The 23,984-nt window shown below is 38.5% G+C and overlaps 1 protein-coding gene across 1 annotated transcript in view; it reads left to right on the top strand.

The window, feature by feature from the left end:
* Positions 1–721: 721 nt before the first annotated feature.
* Positions 722–23,984, top strand: part of gdpd5a (glycerophosphodiester phosphodiesterase domain containing 5a) — a 77,714-nt gene continuing 54,451 nt past the window's right edge. Inside the window, exon 1 of the mRNA XM_056466469.1 lies at positions 722–1,075. The gene's annotated coding sequence lies outside the window, so the exon portion shown is untranslated. The remainder of the gene's footprint in view (positions 1,076–23,984) is intronic.

Genomic DNA, 23,984 nt, shown 5'->3' with positions numbered 1-23,984 from the left:
CATTCATACTTTCATAGATTTTTTAAAATAAAAAAATATCGAGTATAATAAAAAATACTTTTATGCTACAAAAATGGTTTCTCCTGTGTTTCTCATCCAAATTTCGCCGAACTTTTTCAGTAACTGGCAGGAAGATGTCTGCCAACACTGTGGTGAAAACCTCAGAAGCATGCCATGGTTAACCCTGAGCAAATACCTTAAAACTCCGTGTTACATTTAACCCCGCGTTACTTTGTGCCCCGTGCTCCCCTATGCTGGATAAGTTAGCAGTTCATTCCGCTGTGGTGACCCCTAATGAATAAAGGAACTAAGCCAAAGGAAAATGACCGAATGAATGATGCATAATGTAACAGCATATCGTTTTTATTCTAATGTTCTACGTTTCAAAGTTGCAACAATATTTTATTGTTAACTGCTTTTGAGATCAATAATAAAAAGATCAATAATAAATCAATAAATCAAAATTTGAGATCAATAATAAAAAAACTAAGGCGAATCAAATACCTCAAAAGCCATTTCTGGCTGATAAGGAGGAGTTCAGATTCATTGCGCATTTAAATGGCTTTAGTTTAAACTTTAACCAAAAGATTTAGCTTTCATCAACTTCAATGCAAGTTACACTACTTAGCAACACTGTAGGTGGTTGGTTTAGCCTAATTACCGGGATGACGCTTGATGAGGAGGAGGAGGAAGAGGAGGAGAAGGACAGACGCGCTGCTCCTCCCACGAGCTTTCAGATCCGATGGATTTACTCGCAGATCTGCACTGAATGTCTCCGGTGAATCACAATCCTCTAAACACAACCTGCTATAACCGAAAATATTCACATGAACCATCTCCCGCTAGGAGACCGTGCCAGCCTGACAGGATTTAAAGCGCTGCGCACTTACGGAACTTTAATGTAGTTTTTTTGCACTATTCCCTCACACCTTGATGCTCTGGGTGGGTTGAATAACTGTTTACCGTCTTAATAACGTGACAGAGGAACAACTACACAGTTTAAAAGGAGAATACCGGAGGAAAAGAGCTGAAGTAACGTTAGCCTACCTGCGGTGATCACCTTGCCGACTAGAAGGTGAGTCTGGTTAAGTAGCCTGTACTTAATCATGTTTACTATTATACAGACTTGTTAAATTAGGGGAGTTTGCTTTTATATTTGTTCAGTGACAACTTGTGACATGCTCCCTATGTTTATTTACCATGATATTTTGAATATTCGGTCTGAAATCACATGTATGACTTGACAACAGCATTAGTACTATTTATTTGACTGTGAACAATCTCTTGGGCTACTTTGATAGTCCGCTAATAAAATTTCACTATTTAGAATTTGCAAAGTTGAAAATTTGAAATATTATTTAGGAGAAAGTGCAAATGTGTGAATATAAAACCAACTTTACCTCATTACATGTGAAGTACTTTTACATTTAGGCTTCAGGTGTATATACTGTATGAGGTGTGTTTTGTGATTTAGTGTATTATAAGTTAGCTATATTTATTTAAAACGTTAGGAGAGAGCGGAGACGAAAGTACTATTTTTCATAAAAACCTATTTTTATAAGATGTTTTAGACAGAAATGTATTTTGCTGTGGTTATTAACTCATAAGTGTGGTCTATCAATATCAGGTGGTGTTTTGAACAAATGTAGAACAACTTCAAAATAATTTCACTTTAAACATAAATTGCACATTGTTACATTTGAGTACTTTCCAGTATTGAGGAAAGTAACACACGGGTGGGTCAAAAGCAACAGCAATATCTGCTAGATTTACTGGCTTAATCTTGTTTATTTTAAATAAATCTAACTATGACTTTGTTAATGTTCACTGCAAACATATTTTGTCCCAACAATGCAAAACATAACTTTCTACAATTTTTTTAATATTTTTTATTATTATTGGCAACATGCAATAATTTTATTAAAACATATAAATTAAAACACCACAAACTCTAATGTGGAAGTGAAAAATAAGGCATGGCTATCATCAGCAGGACATAAATAACAGTGTTACTTACATCCCCACAGGTACTCTTGCCATTTAAACCTGATTTACTTTTAAACTGAAAAAAAAAATCAGACATTTCAAACTCAAGGATGTGTTATTGCACTAAAAATCTTGTAGATTGATTATAAGTGTGACACATGAAAAGAGAAACACAACTTGTAATAAGGAAAAAAGCCCTGCTACAATAATGGACTTTCTTCACTTACAAACAGAAAAACCCATTTTGGTGGTGGGGGAGGGGGGGTTTCATTAGAAAAGCTTTAATTACTTAATTTATAGCTTGTATACTTTGCAAAATCACATTTTTGTCAGTATTTGATTCCTAACATGAATATTTTCAGTTTAATTTAAGTAGTAAAACTATTCTAAAGCTCAAAAATGTAAAATAATATTTGTCATAGTCGATAGCGTTGCGTTATTTATTTATTTATTTTTATATATATTGCGATGTAAATACAATTTCACTAGATAACTCTATATCTGATATCTCTTTGGAAAGAAATTATAATGTAAGATTGATTGGGATGATTCTGCAGTGGGAGTGCATCTGCAACAAATCTAATAAACAATAAACTTTTTGGGGTCCCCCGACACATTTTGCTGTGGTCTGTGCTATTTTCAGTGCATTTCTGTATTTGCATGTGTTGTGAGTATTTTCATGCATAACAATCTACAATAAATACAATCAAGAAAAAGATACAATTGTAATAAAGTGTTTTATCGTTTCCTAAGTCTAACAGTATTCAAGTACAGTAACTATATGAAAAAAATTTTAATAATTCAATAAGATTAATCTTAGTTAAGGGCACAAATGGTACAATTTCTTATCCCTGAATTCTTTTAAGGTCATTAAACAATCACAGGCATCAAAAACACATGCAAATGATGAATTATAATACAAACTCAACATTGCATATCCTGTGATGTGACTATTGCGAATGATCACATTGCGATATTGTTGATGAAACATATATTGTGCAGCCCTATATTTCTATAAATGCATCTGCTGTGATTTATGACATATTTTTGTCCTTAAAACACATTTGATCTGTAAGTTTATTTTTTACTTGATTTTGTTGTTTGGTCTTGTCTGAACGCATGCTACTATTCTTTATTATTGTATGATTTTTTTTTATAACAGTAATAGAAAATTATATTTTAATCTGCAGATATTTTTTAAAGCATCTGTAAAAACCACTATGCATTTAGACTTCCGTAACATGCTGAAATACAGTCCTTGTGACAACTAGCCCTGGCCTCATGACCCTCTCAGCACATATATGCATTCATTTAAGCAAAAGAAAGTGCATTATAGGCTTCAACATTGTGTTTCTTGCATATCATACAGCCCTATTGGCTGCCAGTCATTTATGTTGCTTCCAAAACCCAAAATAGTAAAGCAAATCTCTAAAAACTTCACATATTTAGGACTAAATGTTAGGGAAAGGGGTGTCACGGTGGCACAGTGGGTAGCATGGTCACCTCACAGCAAGAAGGTCGCTGATTCGATCCCCGGCTGGCTCAGTTGGCATTTCTGTGTGGAGTTTGCATGTTCTCCCCATGTTCATGTGGGTTTCCTCCGGATGCTCCGGTTTCCCTCACAGTCCAAAGACTTGTGGTACAGGTGAATTGGGTAGTTTAAATTGGCCATAGTGTATGTGTGTGAATGTAAGAGGTGTTTCCCAATCATAAATTGGTGGTTCATTCCACTGTGGCAACCCCTGATTAATAAAGGGACTGAGCCAAAAAGAAAATGAATGAATCAATTTTAAGGAAAGTGAAAAGTCCAAGAAATAAAAGACCATCAGTAGGTCAAAACTAAATTATTGAGAAAGAAACCGAATCAACCAGACAGAGATTTTGGATGTTTCATCTTCTGCCGACTGCAGTTCATAACAAGCCATTTCAGGTCCCCTGAGAGATTATTGCCCGAACTCACCTTTATTCTTGTGTCAGCAGTAATGCTCAAGCGCAAATACGGTCGTCGTATCACATTACGCTCATGCAACGGCATCTACGTCAGGTACCATCATTAAACGCTCTGCACAACAACCGACCGTGTTTAACATCCAAACTGTGAGATTGTTGTTCCTCAGAGCAGGTGAGAAGCTGCCGAAACAAAAGGCGCGCACGAAGAGAGATAAATGAGGTTGTCTTTGCTCACATTATCTCCGAAAAGTCCACAGAGGGCCCACCGGAGGAGTGGGAATACAAAGGGCTTGTTTCATTACTGGGAAAGTAAACCCTTCCTCCCTGTGGTGGATCCGTCAAACCTGCCGGATGATTTTTCCCACAGAAACTTCCCAGAAGTCATTTCAGCCATTTGTCAGCATGTCAGCGCTGTACGGTGACTAAGAGTCTCTCTATTTTCAGACGTTTTGAATCATGTATGAGTCCTTGAATAGAAACGCGTTCATTTTATGTTAATGTCCTTCTGTGAGTTAAATGAGAGCTTCTGGACTTGAAAGCTGAGGTGAGAAATGTTGGATCGCTGCATTTCACGTTTGAATTAAGTCCTTGCATCATTTTACACACTTTTCTTACATTATTACAAAGCTTTATGGCTTATTTGTTTCTTTGCAAAACAAAAAAGATATTTTGCAGAATGTTCTGTCATGTTGCGGTTTTTTTTTCATGCATTTAGTTTTAATAATAATAATAATAATAATAATAATATTTCCTTACATTTATATAGCACTTTCCTGGACACTCAAAGCACTTTACACATTTTTGGGAGGGATCTCCTCATCCACCACCAGGTGCAGCATCCACCTGGATGACACCACACCAGCTGACTGGTAGAGAGAGACCGAGTGATGAAGCCAATTATGATATGGGGATGGTTAGGAGGCCATGATGGACAGAGGTGCCAGGATGCCGGGATTTTTAATGACCACATCTCAATTAACATCTCATTCGAAATATGGCACTCACTGAGCAATATAGAGTCCAGGGCTGGACTGGGACAAAAAAATCGGCCCTGGCATTTTGGGACAGAGCGGCCCACTACATTCAATCATAATGCTACCCATCTGCACGCCCTTGAATATCTTTACCAACTCCCATTCTATAAAAGCACAAAAGCCAAATTTAGGAAATAATGAAAGTTGACCAATCAAAAACTTACAAATTTTAATTTATTATTATATTAAATTTATAATCCACACTAGAAGTCCATCTTGTGTGTGCCTGTGTGTTTTGAGGGAGCCTATATTAAAAAATGACAAAAACTGCCTGCAGACGCACAGTTAATGTTGATTAACAAAATAAAGTTAAATAATAAATGTCAGAGACCCTTAAATATTTAACTCAACAAAACAAACATCAAACATAGCTTAAAGATTGTATATAGTCAATCAAATGAACAATTAAAAATGCAACATAACTACAAAACTAAATGTAAAAAAATATTATTAGTTTTGCTTAAGTTACACACTAGTTTGGTCATGTATAAATGTCATTATAACCATACTGTATAACTATTATTGTACCTATATAGGCCTACATCATGCTGAAGATCAAAAACAAAATGTCATGATATCTCATTGTCTTCTGACCGAGTGCATCTTAAAATACATGAAGGACACTCCTCATAGAGCTTGAGACGCATACAGTTCTTTATGATCTATGTAATTTGTCAAAAAAAGACTTGCAGGTTAAGGAAACTGCATAGGAGGAAGTTGCTGCGGGCCTTGGTGCAGATGAAAAGTTAAATTTAAAAAAAAAAAAACTATATTTATGTACAGATCGGTAACTAGATTGAATAGACAGAAATATATTGATCTGTGCAAACGCCTGCTCGTTGCTTCTGCTCTCCATTCGCGCGCGCGGGGTGAGAAACAGGCGTGACTCTCCACTATTTTGACAAATACACACCGACGTTGCATGCTTACACAGAGCCCAAAATGGAAGTTTGTAATTGGATCAGCCCAATGTCAATAAAGAAATGAACCAATGAGCTGCAGATTATGTCACATGGGCCGGTCTGTCCGAAAAAGAAACATTGGACTTTCAGAGCGTCACAGATCACAGCATCGTCAATTAATTAGGCAGAAAAACACAACAGTCTGCTAAGTGTTTTATGGGCCAATCAGATCATAAGAAGATGATCAGCCCATCCCAAAAAGTACATCGGCCCAGCGGGAAACTGTCCGGTCTGCCAGATGGCCAGTCCGCCCCTGATAGAGTCCCCATCAATATATTGAGACATTAGGACCCACACAGATCGTAGGTTAAGCTTTACCTACTGGTCTCATTAACACCACTTCCAGCAGCAACCTAGCTTTCCAATGTGGACTCGCATTCAGGTACTGACCAGGTGCAGACCTGCTTCGCTTCAGTGGGCGACCATGTGAGAGTTGCAGAGAGCTAGCTGCCGGCTTTTACAAAATGATAAGCCTAATTTGTCAATGCAATAAATATACTGTGCAATTGAAAGTGAAAGTTTTAAATGTATATGCTGTTATATTTATAAATGGTATAGTATAGTAGTCTATTAAATTCTTTTATAGGTGTATTTTCACCACAGAATAACAAAAGAGATGCAAAGAAAAGGAGAATTCTGGACCGAAAATTGAAAATGTTTAGTAATAATTATTTATTTTTTGAATAAATAATATAAAGAAACTTTTTCTAAGATGTTTTTTATTTATTTCAACTCAATAACTTAAATTATACTGCTTTAACGATAACACCAGCAAATAAAATAGCCACTTTAATTTGATAGTTAAATTTAATTGACGGTGAACATGTCAAGAGGTGTCTTTTACTAGTGTTGTCATTACAGCACAGTAGCACTACTACAAGCAGCAGGGAAAGTATAGTACGTAGAAATGTCCAGTTAGAGTGTTATTTGAGTGGAGCATGTGTAGTTCATGCATAGATAAGTATACCTGTACATCAGGGGAATATCTTTTTTTACTTTGACCATTGCAAAATAGCACGCTGGGCAGTGTGGCAGAGCATAGCTTTTTTTCAACGCATATTTTCATACTTATTTCTTTTTTCTTTTGTCATTTTTGATGGTTGAAAATTTGGGTCATCTCTATAAAAATGTAATTGTGACTTTTTATTGCACAGTTTTGACTTTTTCTGTTTGTTTTCCAAATTTGGATCTTAATTGTTTTACTTTTATTCTTAGAATTGCACGTTTATTCCAGCAATTTTGAGTTCTAAATCCGCAATTGCAAGTTCATCTGCATTTTATTTATTTTTTTTACAATTGTGAGATTGCATCCTGCAGTTTTGAGGGGGAAAATAAGAATTATGAGATTAAACTCGCAATTGTAAAAATGAAAGTGCAGTCATTTGTGGATCACAGAGCAACATGGTGGCATTTTGCTCTTGAATAAATCTGGTTTTGAGCAAATCATTTGAATCAATTAATTATTGATCCATTCATCAGCTGGTTTGAATGAATCAATTGATTGATTGATTTAATGAATCCCCTAGAAAGGCACTTGCCACCACTAGTGTTTTAGCTTCATCCATGTTTGCTGTTTTTTCATGGTGGGCCTAATCCAGCCAAAAATACCAGCAAAGAAATACACTCAGCAATATATTGTTTAATTGTTACAGATAAAATCTTGGAAAATAATGAGATATCGTATATCACATCCCTATTAAAAATAGGACTAAACAATATGTCTCAAAATTAACGTTATCATGATAATAGTATATGCAGTAAATGCACCACAGACATGCATTACATTTTTTTTTTGCATTGGTTGTTTATCTAAATGTAACCAATCAGATGGGGCTTACTATCTTTAAACCCACCTTCCTAGTAGGATCTGATCTGCTGTTGGCTGGAGTGGCTCAAAGGTGAGCCCAGAGCTGAAAATAAAAACTAATGCCAGGAGTCAAGACGAGAGGGAGGAAAATGACAATAGAAAATCAGAGTCAGAATATCTGCTGAGGTTTTTGCTCATTCATAGTGTTTAAAAGACTAAGGGCTCTATTTTGACGATCTATGCGCAAAGTGCAAAGCGCAGGACGCAATTGCATTAAGGGCGTGTCAGAATCCACTTTTGCTAATACAAGGACGGAAAATCCGCTTTGCGCCATGGTGCATGGTCTAACAGGGTTGAGCTTATTTTCTTAATGAGTTATTGGTGTGTTTTGAGAATAAACCAATCGGAGTCTCATCTCCTATTCCTTTTGAGAGTCAGTTGTGTCGCGCCATAGCGCATTTGCTATTTACATGACGGACTTTGTAAGTGTAAAAACTGAACCCTTCACTAGAGAGAAAACCGTTAAACAGAGCATCTACAGCGCGAGAATGAGAGATGAGCCTGCTCATGGTTTACTTTCACTTTCACTCTCGTTGATAGGGAAACTTCTTGTACGCACAGACATCCATTAGCCTATAAATAATTAATTTCGTTTGTTAAGTGCAAAGATTTGTTTCAAAACGATTTCTAAATTCAGTTCTAATTTCCAGCCAACGAATAAATTAACAATAATAACGAAGTTAAGAAGAGTTATATATTAATACACATGCTGTGCCTCATATGGTCTAAAACTTGATAGGTGGGCAAATCTAAGCTTGTTTTTAATAAAAAAAAATATAAATATGCATATAATAAATAATACTGCTAATAATAATAACATTATACAAAAGCAAATTGTTATGAATAAACTGAAAAAGCCCCCTGGGGTGAAGAAGGCATGAAAGTATGGTTTTTATATTTATGTAGGCTAGAAAATAGTATGTTTTGTAATATTTTAATCCTTTATTTATATATTTATAAATGTAGCACGTTGTTTCCTTTAGAGGAAAAATAAATAAATAGATAAATAATTTAGTTTTACTAGTAGTTTACATGTTTATTTATTGAGAAAGAAAAAGTTTGTATGTTGTTTAAAAATGTATAGCTGTGTCATAGTGTGTTGTATTAAACCAGTAGAACGATAGTTGGAGAAAACCCTCCTACTTTCAAAGTAAGGTGTACGTTATTGGTTCGTCTGAGTTTGGGGGAGGGGCTAAGGGACTGCACGCGAGAGAGAGAGAAGGAGTGTGAAGGGTGAAACTGAAAGGAGACTGCGCCTCGTGAAGCAGAGAAAACTTAACAATTTAAGCCGGACAGGGCTGAATTTAAGGATTTCTTTTGTTCAGCGCATGAGTAACAGTGAATAGTTTATTCAGTAGATCACTGGGTAATGTTGTTGTGTTTCTGAAGAGTTAGCACTGAGAAAAGAGTGAAACGATCTTCCAGCATTAGTTACAGTGCGCGGGACATGTGCAGGAGTGACTAATTAGCGAATCTGCAGACAGTAGATGTTGTGGACGAACATTTTATCGACGTGAATAGCGGAGATACGGAGGATTTCCCGCTTGGACACCTATGTACTGAGCTGAACTGCCGAGGGGTTCGGGGTTCCCTGGAATACAGAGGATTTGTTGCTGTGTGCCCGCCGTGTGTATCAGAGGCTATCTACACACCCAAATCGAGTGCCCTAAATCAGGAGAGCTCATTGGATTAAAGGTACCACTGTTTTGTTTGTTTTATTTGGCTCTTCGGAGTGAAGCGGCCAATTATTGTTTGCTTTTGAGGCCACAACGATCGCCAGCAACGGTACAGGCCTGCAACGGGGATTGGGAAACTGTGTGTGTGTGTGCGCGTGCGTGCATGAGTGGGCCCACGTGAATCAGCATTTATCGGTCACCTTGAAAGTTTAATAATCTTTAATATAGAGGGTTTTTGTTACAGTTTACTACATTTTGGGAGGTAATAATAATATCTATACAGAAAAATACACCTTTTAAAGACCGTTGTAGTTTATTGGTCGGTTAACTTTTATAGAGGGAATATATAATTGGATTGGAGGGATTTCTGTAAGGGATTAACCCCTTAAGTGCTGCATTATTTTATATTACTGTATTTCTTTTGTTTGATAAATCTCTGTAAACCTCGTAATAGCTAACGCTGTCCTATGTGATTTTATATTTTCTTATTTATTTTTATTTGTTAAATAAATAGTACCAGTGAGTTAATTTTGAACAATCTCTTCCTGATTATTAAAACATAGTTATACAGTCTGTTGCTATTGCAAGCTTGCTGTGTGATTTGAAATTCTACGGATTCTAACAAAGGGTTCCAGAAGTTATTTTGTCGAGAGACAACCCAATTAGGACCTGGGAGTGCCCTAAGTGCACAGTAACTAATTCTGTGAGGTAAGAGGGCGCTACATAAAGTGGGGGCTCGTCCGGGATTTATAGTATTTTTGTTTGATTACCATTTCGTTTAATTATCCGCATTTCGAATAGTACTATCAATATGGATTTGAGTGTAACTCCTGAGTTACAAGCGGAGCTCAGTTCATGGTGCAAAGAAGAGTTGATAGATGAAAAGCATGCCATTTTGCTCGTAGGGGTTCCGGTTGAGGTTGATGTGGCCCAAATCGAAAATGTAGCACAAAAGGTGAAAGTTTGGGGAAGAGTACGGGTGAGAGCTACTAAAGAGGGAGTTAGCCCTGAGATGTTAAACGTGCTATGTGAGTGTAGAGAAACTATTAAACCTGAGTCTGTCCCGCCTGTATTATTACCTGAGGAGGGTGGGGAGCCATGGAAGGTTTTAATAGTGGCAGAGGGTGACACTTCATCTGATGAGTTTGCCGAGAAATTAGCTGTATTTCTTGCAAATGAAGGAAAGTCTATGCTAGAGTTACAAGCTCTGTTTGCTCCTCCTGGTCCTGATGCTGGTTCACCAGAGTCAATAATTAGAGCTGTGGGAGACCTGTTAGACAAAACTGGCAGACAAACCACTGATAGTAGTGCATATAGAAGACTACGTACCTTTTCTGGTACTCTTCCTACACCTTCAGGAGAAGAGACGATGGAAAACTGGATGGACCAAGCACGTATGATGATCACAGAGTGTGAGTGTTCTGAGAAAGAGAAGAGAAGGAGAATTGTGGAGAGTTTAAAAGGACCTGCTCTTGATATTGTGAAAGCAGTAAGACTTTCTTGTCCAGATGCTAATGCGCAACAGTACATCGAGGCATTAGAAAGTACATTCGGAACTTCTGAATCAGGTGAAGATTTGTACTTTGCGTTTCGTCTTCTCCGCCAGCATTCAGGTGAAGCCCTCTCGGATTTCCTTCGTAGAGTGGAGAAATCATTAAGTAAAGTAGTACAAAAAGGTGGATTGTCTTTACAGATGGTGGATAGAGTGAGGGTAGAGCAGTTGATTCGTGGAGCAGTGGAAAGTGATATGATGCTTCTCCAACTCCGATTGAGAGAGAGGAAAATACAGCCTCCTAAATTTTTAGCTTTGCTAAATGAGATTCGAGAAGCAGAAGAATGTGAAGCTGCCAGACAGAAAATCAAAACTACTATGAAATCACAAAAATGTCAAGAACAAAAGTTAAGTTTTGCAGTAGTGAGTGAGTTGAGAGCAGAAATCCAGGAATTAAAAGCGAAACTAAATGACAACTCTGTTAAGAATTCTGCTCCTTTACAGTCGTTAGAATCAAAATCAACGTTTTCTAAGCAAACCATCGAGCCACAGAGAGATCCTGAAGTACACGCTCTGAAACAACAAATACTTCAGTTGCAGCAGCAAATAGGAGTGATGAAAGTAAACTATAGCGCACCAGTAGAACAACCACAACAGCAATCCAAACTTGTTTCTGCTCAATCAAAACTACGATACACACCTGATCGTGATAATTACTTCTGTTACCGCTGTGGAGAAGAGAGACATATAGCCACAAAATGTACAGCTAAGGAAAATCTTCCTTTGGTTATTCAAAAGCTGATTCGATCATTGAGGAAGAGTAAGACTGGAGAGAGAGATGCGTCCAGAGACAGTCTCAAAGCTGGAACTCATGATATTCATTCAGTGAGAAGTCAAGTTGATGTCACAGGAAATAATTGCCTTCCAAAGGGGCTGGTGGGTCCTTCCTCTACTGTTTCGGTTAGGATAAATGGACATCCATGTGACGCGCTGCTAGACAGCGGCTCCCAAGTTACAATTGTCTTTGACTCATGGTATTCCAAATACCTGTCTGACGTGCCTTTGCAGTCACTTGAAGGGCTTTCAATTTGGGGTCTGAGCTCCTCAAGCTACCCTTATAAGGGGTATATTGTGATCGATGCCTACTTTCCTGCCACTCTCACTGGGGTGGAGGAGTCAATCTCCATTTTAGCATTGGTTTGCCCAGAGCCTCAAGGGTTTAAGCAGGTCCCAGTAGCAATTGGCACAAATGCAAGTTTCTTTGGCCGATTAGCTGCATTGAGTGGAGATTCCAACACTCCCAACATGTTGAGTTCTTTGAGGATTCAGTGCAGTTACTCTGATGCATGCTTACCTATGAAGTCTGAGAAACCAACCAGAGTGAAATGGAGTGGATCACATGCTCTTGTTGTTCCTCCAAGAGGTGAGCTGTATGTGGATTGTACAATGGAGTCTGAAGGACCCTTGAAGAAGGATATCTTTGTAGTAGAGACTTCAGCAGATGATCAGTTACCAGTGGGTTTATTCCTACCACCTGTGGTATTGCCTTCCTCCGCGATAAACATGGACACCTTTCAATTGCCTGTGCATAATGAAACTGACAAAGCAGTTGCAGTGCCTCCTGGTACGTATCTTGCACACCTTTTTCCAACTGATATCATCACTGAACCTCGTAGAGAGGAAGCCAAAGCAAAGAGGATAAATCCAAATTTGTTCAACTTTGGTGCATCAGCTATTCCTCCTGAATGGGAGACCAGATTACGACAAAAGCTGTCTGAAAGGATTAATGTGTTCTCTATTGAGGAGTGGGATGTTGGATTGGCAAAGGGAGTGGAACATCATATTCAATTAAATGATCCTAGACCATTCAGAGAAAGGTCTCGTCGCATAGCTCTGGCTGACGTTGATGATGTGCGTCGACATATAAAAGACTTACTGGCAGCTGGCATAATAAAAGAGTCTAGGAGTCCATATGCATCCCCAATTGTGATTGCTAGAAAGAAAAATGGGAGTGTGCGTATGTGCATTGACTATCGAACCCTAAATAGTCGAACTGTACCAGACCAATACACAACACCAAGAATAGATGATGCATTGGATTGCTTGTCGGGGAGCAGATGGTTTTCCGTGTTAGACTTGCGAAGTGGTTACTATCAGGTTGAAATGGCAGCCGAGAGCAAAGAAAAAACAGCATTCATCTGTCCACTTGGATTTTACCAATTTGAGCGTATGCCACAAGGAGTCACTGGAGCTCCAGCAACGTTCCAGCGGCTGATGGAAAAGGCCGTGGGAGATATGAATTTGCTGCATGTCATTGTTTATCTGGACGATTTGATTGTGTTTGGCCGTACTTTGGAGGAGCATGAGGAGAGACTTTTGAAAGTGCTGGACAGGCTGGAGGAATTTGGATTAAAAGTGTCCATAGATAAGTGTCAGTTCTGCCAGGAGAAAGTCAAATATGTGGGACATATTGTCTCTGCCACTGGGGTAGCTCCAGATCCAGAGAAGGTGGAAGCTGTAACACACTGGAAGAGGCCGACTGATCTAAAGTCCTTACGGTCATTCTTAGGCTTTTGTGGATTTTATAGACGTTTTATCAAAAACTACTCTGCAATTGTGAAGCCACTGACAGATCTTACAAAGGGTTATCCTCCAGGAAAAGGGAGAAAGGATTCATTTTCTACAGGGAAATACTTTAAGGAATCTGAACCGTTTGGAGAACGCTGGAGTGCAGCATGTTCAGAGGCTTTCCAGAGCATTATTCACTGCCTCACTAATGCTACCGTATTAGCATTTGCAGATCCAACGAAACCATATGTGCTACATGTTGATGCCAGTTTAAATGGTTTAGGTGCAGTCCTGAATCAGGAATACCCAGAGGGGCTACGTCCTGTGGCGTATGCAAGCCGAAAGCTAAGTGCTACGGAACAGCGCTATTCAACCCATCAGCTTGAGTTCTTGGCTCTCAAGTGGGCCATATCTGATAAGTTCCATGACTACCTGTATGGTGTTAAGTTTGTTGTGAGAACTGATAATAACCCACTAACGTATGTCTTAACCAGTGCCAAACTGAATGCTACTGGACATCGATGGCTAGCCACCTTAGCCACTTACGACTTCAGTATTCAATATAAGCCAGGAAAACAAAATGTGGATGCGGATGTTTTGTCGCGATATCCTGTGGGTATTAAAGAGGAATGGACAGAAATATCAGATTCCGCAGTGAAAGCTGTTTGTCATCTAACAAGCTCAACTCAGGATGGTGAATCTTCTTCGAGGCTGATAGACCAACTCTGCATCTCTCCACAAAGTGTTCCCACACTGTACACATGTCCCACTCAACTGGACACAGGGAAAATGGAGTGGAGGACAAAAGCCGAACTAAGGTTGGCACAGGACCAAGATCCAGTCATTGCTCCTGTAAAGAAGGAAGTAGCTTTGAATAAAGTGAGTTTGATGCCCAAGAGTTCAAATGCAAATGTGGCGCTTTTACAACGACAAGGTCAAAAATTAGTAATCCGAGACAATCTTCTTTATAGGGTAACTACACATCAAGATGGAAAAAAAAGAAGTCAGTTGGTTTTACCTGAAACGTACCATCTTGAGGTATTGAAATCCTTACATGATGATGCCGGCCACTTGGGAGTTGAACGGACAGTTGAACTACTAAGAGACCGATTTTACTGGCCCAAAATGGCTCAAACAGTAGAACAGTATGTAAAGACTTGTGGAAGGTGTATTGCCAGAAAAACGTTGCCACAGAGGTCTGCCCCATTAAATAACATCACAAGCAGTGGGCCGTTAGACCTTGTGTGTATTGATTTCCTTTCTATAGAACCTGATTCAAAAGGGATTGCGAATGTACTGGTCATAACGGATCATTTTACGAGGTACGCACAAGCTTTTCCTACCAAGGACCAAAAAGCGTTGACAGTTGCCAAGGTTCTATATGAAAAATTCTTTGTTCACTATGGGCTTCCTGCACGGATACATTCTGATCAAGGGAGAGATTTTGAGAGCCGTCTCATCAAAGAGCTCCTTGGGATTTTAGGGATTCGAAAATCTCGCACGTCACCATACCATCCACAGGGTGACCCACAACCCGAGCGGTTTAATCGCACTCTTCTTTCAATGTTAGGGACCCTTGACCCAGCAAAGAGGGCTAAATGGAGTCAATATGTTAGTCAATTGGTCCATGCATACAATTGTTCAAAAAATGAGGCAACGGGTTATTCGCCGTACTATCTCCTGTTTGGAAGGGAAGCTCGCCTACCTATAGATCTTTGCTTTGGCACTTCACCTGATGGGAAACCAGAAGTAACATATTTACAGTATGTGGACAAAATGAAAAGGGAACTTCAAGAAGCTTACCGACTGGCAGAAGAAGCTTCTTCGAAGAATCATCTAAGAAATAAGCAACGCTATGACAAGAGAGTGAAAGCACAGATGCTTGAGAAAGGAGATCGGGTTTTCATAAAAAATCTGGCACAAACAGGAAAACATAAACTGGAGGACAGGTGGAATACAGTGCCGTACATTGTGACAGAGAAGCTAAAGAACTTACCTGTCTATAAGTTACAACCTGAAACAGGAACTGGACGGATGAGGACACTGCATAGAGATCACCTATTGTCAATTGGAGACAATGTCAGAATTCCTGCTGCGTATGCTAGGGAAGAAAAAATGAGACCTCCAATAACAAGGGCTCAATCGGCACTAAAAAGACAATCAGAGAGAGAGGAAAAAATCCAAACTACCTCGGATAGCGATGATGAACTGGAATATTACTTACCTGAACGAAATCGTGTACAAACCCAACCTCTGGATACATGGTCTCCTAAGCCGGTGGGGGAAAAGCAGAAACGCAGTGATGATAGACGTGAAACTATACAAGAGAGTGTAACCGAGGAAATCCGGACACACCAAATATCAGATGAGACAGTAAACCAAGTCAGTAATGTTCAAACAATGGAGAGAACATCTACTGAAAGCCGTCCAAAGAGAACAGTGAAGCCAGTCATTAAACTTAGTTATGATGATCTCGGCAGACCATCAGACAAACCTTTGACCATTGTATACAAAGGTATGGTCATACAAATTGGCAACTTCTCAAAGATGAATAGATGTTGTGGTACACTTTGGTGTCATCCTCTAGCCGCGTGTGCTAAATGTGCCCAGACAAACTTTAAGGTAGCTACTTTAGCCACTATGCAAATCTGATGTTACATTTCATGATAGTCTCATGGGGACATGAGAATTTTAGAGAGGGGAGAGTGTAGCACGTTGTTTCCTTTAGAGGAAAAATAAATAAATAGATAAATAATTTAGTTTTACTAGTAGTTTACATGTTTATTTATTGAGAAAGAAAAAGTTTGTATGTTGTTTAAAAATGTATAGCTGTGTCATAGTGTGTTGTATTAAACCAGTAGAACGATAGTTGGAGAAAACCCTCCTACTTTCAAAGTAAGGTGTACGTTATTGGTTCGTCTGAGTTTGGGGGAGGGGCTAAGGGACTGCACGCGAGAGAGAGAGAAGGAGTGTGAAGGGTGAAACTGAAAGGAGACTGCGCCTCGTGAAGCAGAGAAAACTTAACAATTTAAGCCGGACAGGGTTGAATTTAAGGATTTCTTTTGTTCAGCGCATGAGTAACAGTGAATAGTTTATTCAGTAGATCACTGGGTAATGTTGTTGTGTTTCTGAAGAGTTAGCACTGAGAAAAGAGTGAAACGATCTTCCAGCATTAGTTACAGTGCGCGGGACATGTGCAGGAGTGACTAATTAGCGAATCTGCAGACAGTAGATGTTGTGGACGAACATTTTATCGACGTGAATAGCGGAGATACGGAGGATTTCCCGCTTGGACACCTATGTACTGAGCTGAACTGCCGAGGGGTTCGGGGTTCCCTGGAATACAGAGGATTTGTTGCTGTGTGCCCGCCGTGTGTATCAGAGGCTATCTACACACCCAAATCGAGTGCCCTAAATCAGGAGAGCTCATTGGATTAAAGGTACCACTGTTTTGTTTGTTTTATTTGGCTCTTCGGAGTGAAGCGGCCAATTATTGTTTGCTTTTGAGGCCACAACGATCGCCAGCAACGGTACAGGCCTGCAACGGGGATTGGGAAACTGTGTGTGTGTGTGCGCGTGCGTGCATGAGTGGGCCCACGTGAATCAGCATTTATCGGTCACCTTGAAAGTTTAATAATCTTTAATATAGAGGGTTTTTGTTACAGTTTACTACATTTTGGGAGGTAATAATAATATCTATACAGAAAAATACACCTTTTAAAGACCGTTGTAGTTTATTGGTCGGTTAACTTTTATAGAGGGAATATATAATTGGATTGGAGGGATTTCTGTAAGGGATTAACCCCTTAAGTGCTGCATTATTTTATATTACTGTATTTCTTTTGTTTGATAAATCTCTGTAAACCTCGTAATAGCTAACGCTGTCCTATGTGATTTTATATTTTCTTATTTATTTTTATTTGTTAAATAAATAGTACCAGTGAGTTAATTTTGAACAATCTCTTCCTGATTATTAAAACATAGTTATACAGTCTGTTGCTATTGCAAGCTTGCTGTGTGATTTGAAATTCTACGGATTCTAACAAAGGGTTCCAGAAGTTATTTTGTCGAGAGACAACCCAATTAGGACCTGGGAGTGCCCTAAGTGCACAGTAACTAATTCTGTGAGGTAAGAGGGCGCTACATAAATATATTATTATATTTATATATTTATATCCTATATATATTCTTAATATATCCTATATATCCTTAATATTTAAATTCATATGTAATTAAGTTTGCGTATTGCTGTACATCCTGTTTGTATTAAGCAATGTGTAAGCGAGGCGCATAACTAACGCACTCTGCGCTGGACAATAGACCGGCTTTGTTCTGGACTATAGAACATTCTATTAAAGTTTCTCAAAATAGCAACGCGCCAGCAATGCTCCTCAACATGCCTCCTTTTTTTAGATCAGAACACCTATGGGCACACATATGAGCGCAAATGCATTTGCTATTTAAACAGCGTGGTGCAAAACCTCAAAACGACTCTTGCGCCAAGCTGAAACTAGCAAACAACAATTGCGTTGTGCCTTGCGCCACATTGCGCCGGGTGTTGATAGGGCTCAAAATGTTTGCACCTTGACAGTTTTTTAGTCTGAATGAGAATTAATTAATCTAAAAAGAAAAAAAAATTGGTTTACCTGTTTATTTTAATATCATAAATGATTTAAAATAGCATTTTTGTAGGGAAATTATATATATCATTAGAAATATCAGCCTGATCTTTAAAGGAAATGTATCTATTTTACGTTTTGTCAGATTAGTGGCAAATTTGTATGCATTCGCTTGAGTTCAGTCCTACAAAAAAGTATGATTTTTAAAAGGAGGCGTTAAAAAGGCCATCCCTAAACCCAGCCTTCATTGAGGCATAAGCAGATTCTACAAATTCAAACAAATTAGCCACTAAATCAAAAAGTTACAAATTGCTGTGAGTTAGCTTTGGAAATATCATTCCCTCAGTACTCAACAACAATATTGAATGTCGCATATTTCTCCAGTATCGAGCACCCCTAATTAATTTATGCTATTTTTTTAAATATATGGTTACAACAGGCCTCTACATGATTATATTCTGCACACAGAGGATTCTCATTTGCCTGTTGTGTGAATCCAGTCAATCTTTGTGTCTTGAATTGAGCAGTAGTGGAGATGTTGGTGATAATTTGCTTTCCCGGTAGAGCATAACCCCCCCTGATCCCCTGCCCGGTTGGCAAGGTTTCTGAACTGGACAGGAGCCCATTAGCTCTCTGAAAAATCCCACCAGGAACGAACAATGAGTATGTCTGTGCACATGCTGCTCCAAAGTGTCTCAAAAACATCTGAAAAGCATTTTTAAGTTTTGATTACTCGATTCAATTTCGGTTCGATTTCTCCATCAGAAAAAATGTCATCATTTAGTCGCTCTCCATCTGAACCAAACCAGTTTGAGTTTCTGTCTTCTGTTAAAAATATAAGACAATGTTGGAAATTGGTAGCAATTGACAACATCCATACACTGTAAAAAAATATCTGCTAAACAACAGTTTCCATATTTTGTTATTCACAAGTGTTTTCTGTTTTATTACGGCTGTGAATTACATTATGATCTCTGCTCTGTCCACTTTTGATGTTGAGAATTTACAACATCCAGTTTAACGAAGTGACTTTTATGGACATTTTTACGGTGGCCGAAAGAGCTGAACATGCTGCAACTCAAGAAAACACGTGCAATTACAGAAAACACCAGCAAATTAAGAAAAGATCTTCATCCGTTTGACAGCACATACTGCAAATCCTCACAACACATGCACATAAAGGCTGATTCTCAATATGCGTTCTTCAGCGATCTTGCGTCCTCGTGTTCTCGTGTAACATCATCATCAGCTGCCAAAGTTAAATTCTCAAGACCGCAAGAACAGAGGACGTGTGAATGACATGCAGTCATTTTTTCCATTTTATATACCTGTTTAAGTCTCTGAATTCACTGAGCCACCTTTGGAGAACCTTCTTCCATCCAATGTACCATTGTAGGTGATCTTTGAAAGGTGAGATTTTTATTTATTTTAACATCCTGATTCCATTTGGATTTTGTATTTCATTAGCCTAAATAACCATAAGCTCAATAGCCGGGTCTGTCATGTTTTAGGGTCCTCTTAGAACATTTCCGTTGTTTTCCGTTATTTTAGCAAATGTTGTGAGAAAATGCAGCGCTTTCGTTAATTGTTTGTGTTGTGTGAAAATGCAGTGTGTTTTTTAAAAATTTGTTTGCGTTGTAAGGATTTGCAGCATGTGTGCTGTAGGCTTGTGCCGGTATTCGGTAATGCGATAAATCACGGTAATGAATATGCACGATATTGTTATCGCGGGCACTTCAAAATACCATGAAAAATAATAGATCCGAATTTATATTCTTAGAACGCGCCTTAGCTTATTTTCCATCAACCGCTTGAAGAAACACTGCGTATATGCTGCGCAGAACTGATGGGCACTCTGATGTAAACAATCCCCACATGTAGAAGCACTGTGTGCACGCAGTGCGCGTCGCTGCTGCCACCGCACTATAACCCTCACACGTAGAAGAAGCATGGCGGAAGGAGGAACGCTGCCGACAATTTATCCCCCTTCAGCTTATTTTCCATCAACCGCTTGAAGAAACACTGCGTATATGCTGCGCAGAACTGATGCGCACTCTGATGTAAACAATCCCCGCATGTAGAAGCACTGTGTGCACGCAGTGCGGGCCGCCGCTGCCACCGCACTATAACCCTCACACGAAGAAGCATGGCGGAAGGAGGAACGCTGCCGACAATTTATCCCCCTTCAGCTTATTTTCCATCAACCGCTTGAAGAAACACTGCGTATATGCTGCGCAGAACTTATGCGCACTCTGATGTAAACAATCCCCGCATGTAGAAGCACTGTGTGCACGCAGTGCGCGCCGCCGCTGCCACCGCTCTCTAATCCTCACATGAAGAAGAAGCATGGCGGAAGGAGGAACGCTGCGACAATTTATCCCCCTTCAAAAGGGTAAAGTCAGAGGTTTGGAAATATTTTGGGTTCCAAAAAAATGCAGAGGGATTGCTGATCGAAGACGGTTTCCCTTTGCACATTCACTTTGATATAATTGCTCAAGTTTACTTTTATATTGTGTATTGTTTTATTTATATTTATTTGTATTTTAAATGTTTGAAGTACTTTTAGTTAATTAAAAAGTTATTAAAGTTACTAAGTTGACAAAACTGAAGTTTTTTGTGTTTTTTTTACCTGTTTCTTTAGTAAAATTACAATATCGTGATAACATTTACATTTACATTTAGTCATTTAGCAGACGCTTTTATCCAAATAATACCGTATACCGTGATAAAAGCTCAATCAATTAATCGCAGCATGAAAATGTGATACCGGCACATGCCTAGTGTGCTGTCAAATGGATGAAAATCGTTTCTCAATTTGCTGACCTTTTTGCATTTGCTCGTGTTTTCTTAAATTGCAGCACGTTAAGCTCTCTCGACCACTGTACATTTCAGTAGTTTGAAATAAAACAATGCATAGGCAATAATATATAGAGAAGTCTGTAAAACAACAGAAAATGTACTAGCAGTTATTTAAATGGGTTTTGTAGTGTAATATAAACACCAACCCAGACAATAGATCACTTTAAACTAATAAAAATGTTAATAAAAGTTAATTGGTGCCAGTGGTGTAGTGGTTAGTGCGTTGACACATGCGCTCCGGTGCTCACGGCAACCCGAGTTTGATTCCTGTCTTGTGGTCCTATTAGCGCTGCACGATTAATCGAAAAAAGATCACGATCTCGATTCCACCCTACACACAATCTTAATTCAGCTTTTTCTACCATTCAGCCAATTATATTTTCAAGGTCAGGAGAGAAGCAAGGCAGTCGCACAAATCTTCACAGCAACATTGACACCTTCAAATGGCGTTAAAAGTGTCACATACTGTATTTATAAGGTATAATTCACCCAAAAAATATCATTTCTGTCTTCATGTAATGATGTGTTCGCGGCCGCGAAATCGCTCGTGAGCTGACCGCCAGCTCTTTGTTTACAACAGAGAACGCGGCGCGCGCGTGCCCGTCTATGACGCCTACTTTAGTGAAAATAAGCTGCATAGGCTGTGAATAACAGGTTGAAGTTGTAAATAACGTTCAGTTTGTTGCACAGAGCGATCGTTTGAGGGCCGTGCGGGACGTTTGATTTGAATGTGTGTATTTTCTCACAGTAACTGCAGCCATGAGCCGCACTCGGAAGGTGAAACCTGAGCGCACATCATTTAAATGATCATATCGCATTTTCATATCGAGTTATGATTACGACAAGCATTTGATATGCTTTTTTCTTTTATAGCGAACACAAAGTGTTGTGCATGAAAATAAGTGTTTAATGTGTCAATACAACAACCCTAGCCTGTAATGTTGAATATAATGCAGGAAGGAGTCTGATAATGACAAAATTCTGATTTTACCAGTGAAAACAAATGGTCTAATAATGTTGTCAATAACAGATGACAAGCACGTGTCTTAAACATAATAAATCAACTGTATAATTATGAATAGTTATATTCTGATGTCATCATTTTACGTTACTGTGAATTAATAAACAGGACATATTGAAAGTCTGAATGAATCACAAAACATAGAAAACTGCTAATTTTTGGGTATTTAGTTTTCGTTTTCCCCACTATTAAAGTGAATGGCTATGGGTTTCAAAGTATAGTTTTTGTGTTCAACAGTAGAAAGAAACTCCTAAAGGTTTGAAAACCACTTGAGTAAATGATGAGTAATGTCACAGCTTTGTTTCAAGTTGTTTAATATATTCCCGTTGGAATTACGACATTACTCATAATCCTGACAAGAGTTTCTCCTTGCATCCACTAATCGGAGAATTCGATGTTTCCATAGAAACGATGATGATCCGCCAAAAAAGTTCCACAGCTACTCCTGCTTTCATGAAGCATCTCTAATGATCAAATCAGTTTCCTTTGGGGAAATAAAACACACAGTCATAATGATCTCAAACTTTTAAAGGCTACACTGTACACAATATGTTGATTAACAGGTTCTGTGTTTTGTGATTCACTGGTGTTTTCTGTTTATTTGCGGTTGTGAATTGCATTATGAGATGTTGATCTCTGCTCTTTCGACTTTTGATGTTGAAAATTCAACTCTGCAGTTTAACAGTGATATTTATTGACATTTTAGTAGTTTGAGACATAATAGAGTGGTGGAACTATGACGTCAATTTGTATGCAAAAACCCGGAAGCGAGTTAGCATTTTAGCAGTTGCCTCGTCCCAAAGTCAGTGGGTTTTTTCAATGGGATTTCGGTTAAATCGCCTAAATAAGGTTCGTGGCTTAAACAAACTCAAGATACTTTCACATTTTATTCTACGACATTAAACACATCAGTTACATCTCACTCTTGATTTTTTTAAATCAGTTACGCTTTTTTTAAAAGACTGTTGCAATCAAGTTGCTAAACGGGACTACAGGCGGTGTCGGAGACATAATACGTCATCGAGCTGAACTGGTCTGGTGTTGGGGATTTGGATTTGTCTGTGATTTAAGCTTGTTTAAATATGTCTACTGATAATACTATGTAGGCACATTTATACATACAGTTTTAAAACCTTTACAACAACCGTAAAGCAAAACCGATTTCCCACGTAAAAACAATCCAAAAGGCACGTAGGTCTATATGTATTTGCGTATTAATTTGTTTATAATATATAGCGTGGATTATAATATAATAAACAGAGAGATTAACTCTTTGTCATAGACATTATTTCTAAAAATAAGCTAGAAAAGTTGTCTGTAGCAAAGCGGTGCTGACGTCACAGGCGAGCGCCCTGAGGGCACTGTAGTCCATTTATAGCCTAATGTTAGCTTTTCAGTTCTTGCGTTTGCATTTGAAATCCAAAAGTGCTCAAAGTTGTATTTTCGTGTGAGGATTATCCGGTTGGACAAAAGGTGTAAGTGTAATGAACAGTGTTTGAACACAAAGCTTAATATTTGCAATCTTCAGAGAGCCTTTGGGAAAATCCTATAGGGATTTTATCAAGGGAACCAGTTTTATGCTAGCAACCGATTAGCCTACAAGGTGACGTCATAGTTCCTCCACTCTATATATAGAGAACTAAGTTTGTTAAACAACTGAAAATGCACTGACAGCTTATTACCACAGTTTTTGTAGCATGATACACCACACCACACCAACCCAGACGATATATCACTTTAAACTATTAGAAATATAAATAAAAGTCAGTTTTTCACATTTTTCAACATCAAAGGCCTTTATTAAAAATATTTTTTTGCTCGTTCAAACTTCTTATTTAAAATAAGCTGAATCAACACAATTGCTGAGATTTCATTGGGACAACTTCATTTTTTTTTATGTTCAATCCACATAAATTTGTTAAAAGTGTGTTAAGTTAACTTAATCAATTT

Source organism: Danio aesculapii, chromosome 10 (genome assembly GCF_903798145.1).
Source record: "Danio aesculapii chromosome 10, fDanAes4.1, whole genome shotgun sequence".
Classification (NCBI taxonomy): domain Eukaryota; kingdom Metazoa; phylum Chordata; class Actinopteri; order Cypriniformes; family Danionidae; genus Danio; species Danio aesculapii.
This window is presented reverse-complemented; position numbering and strand designations above follow the sequence as displayed.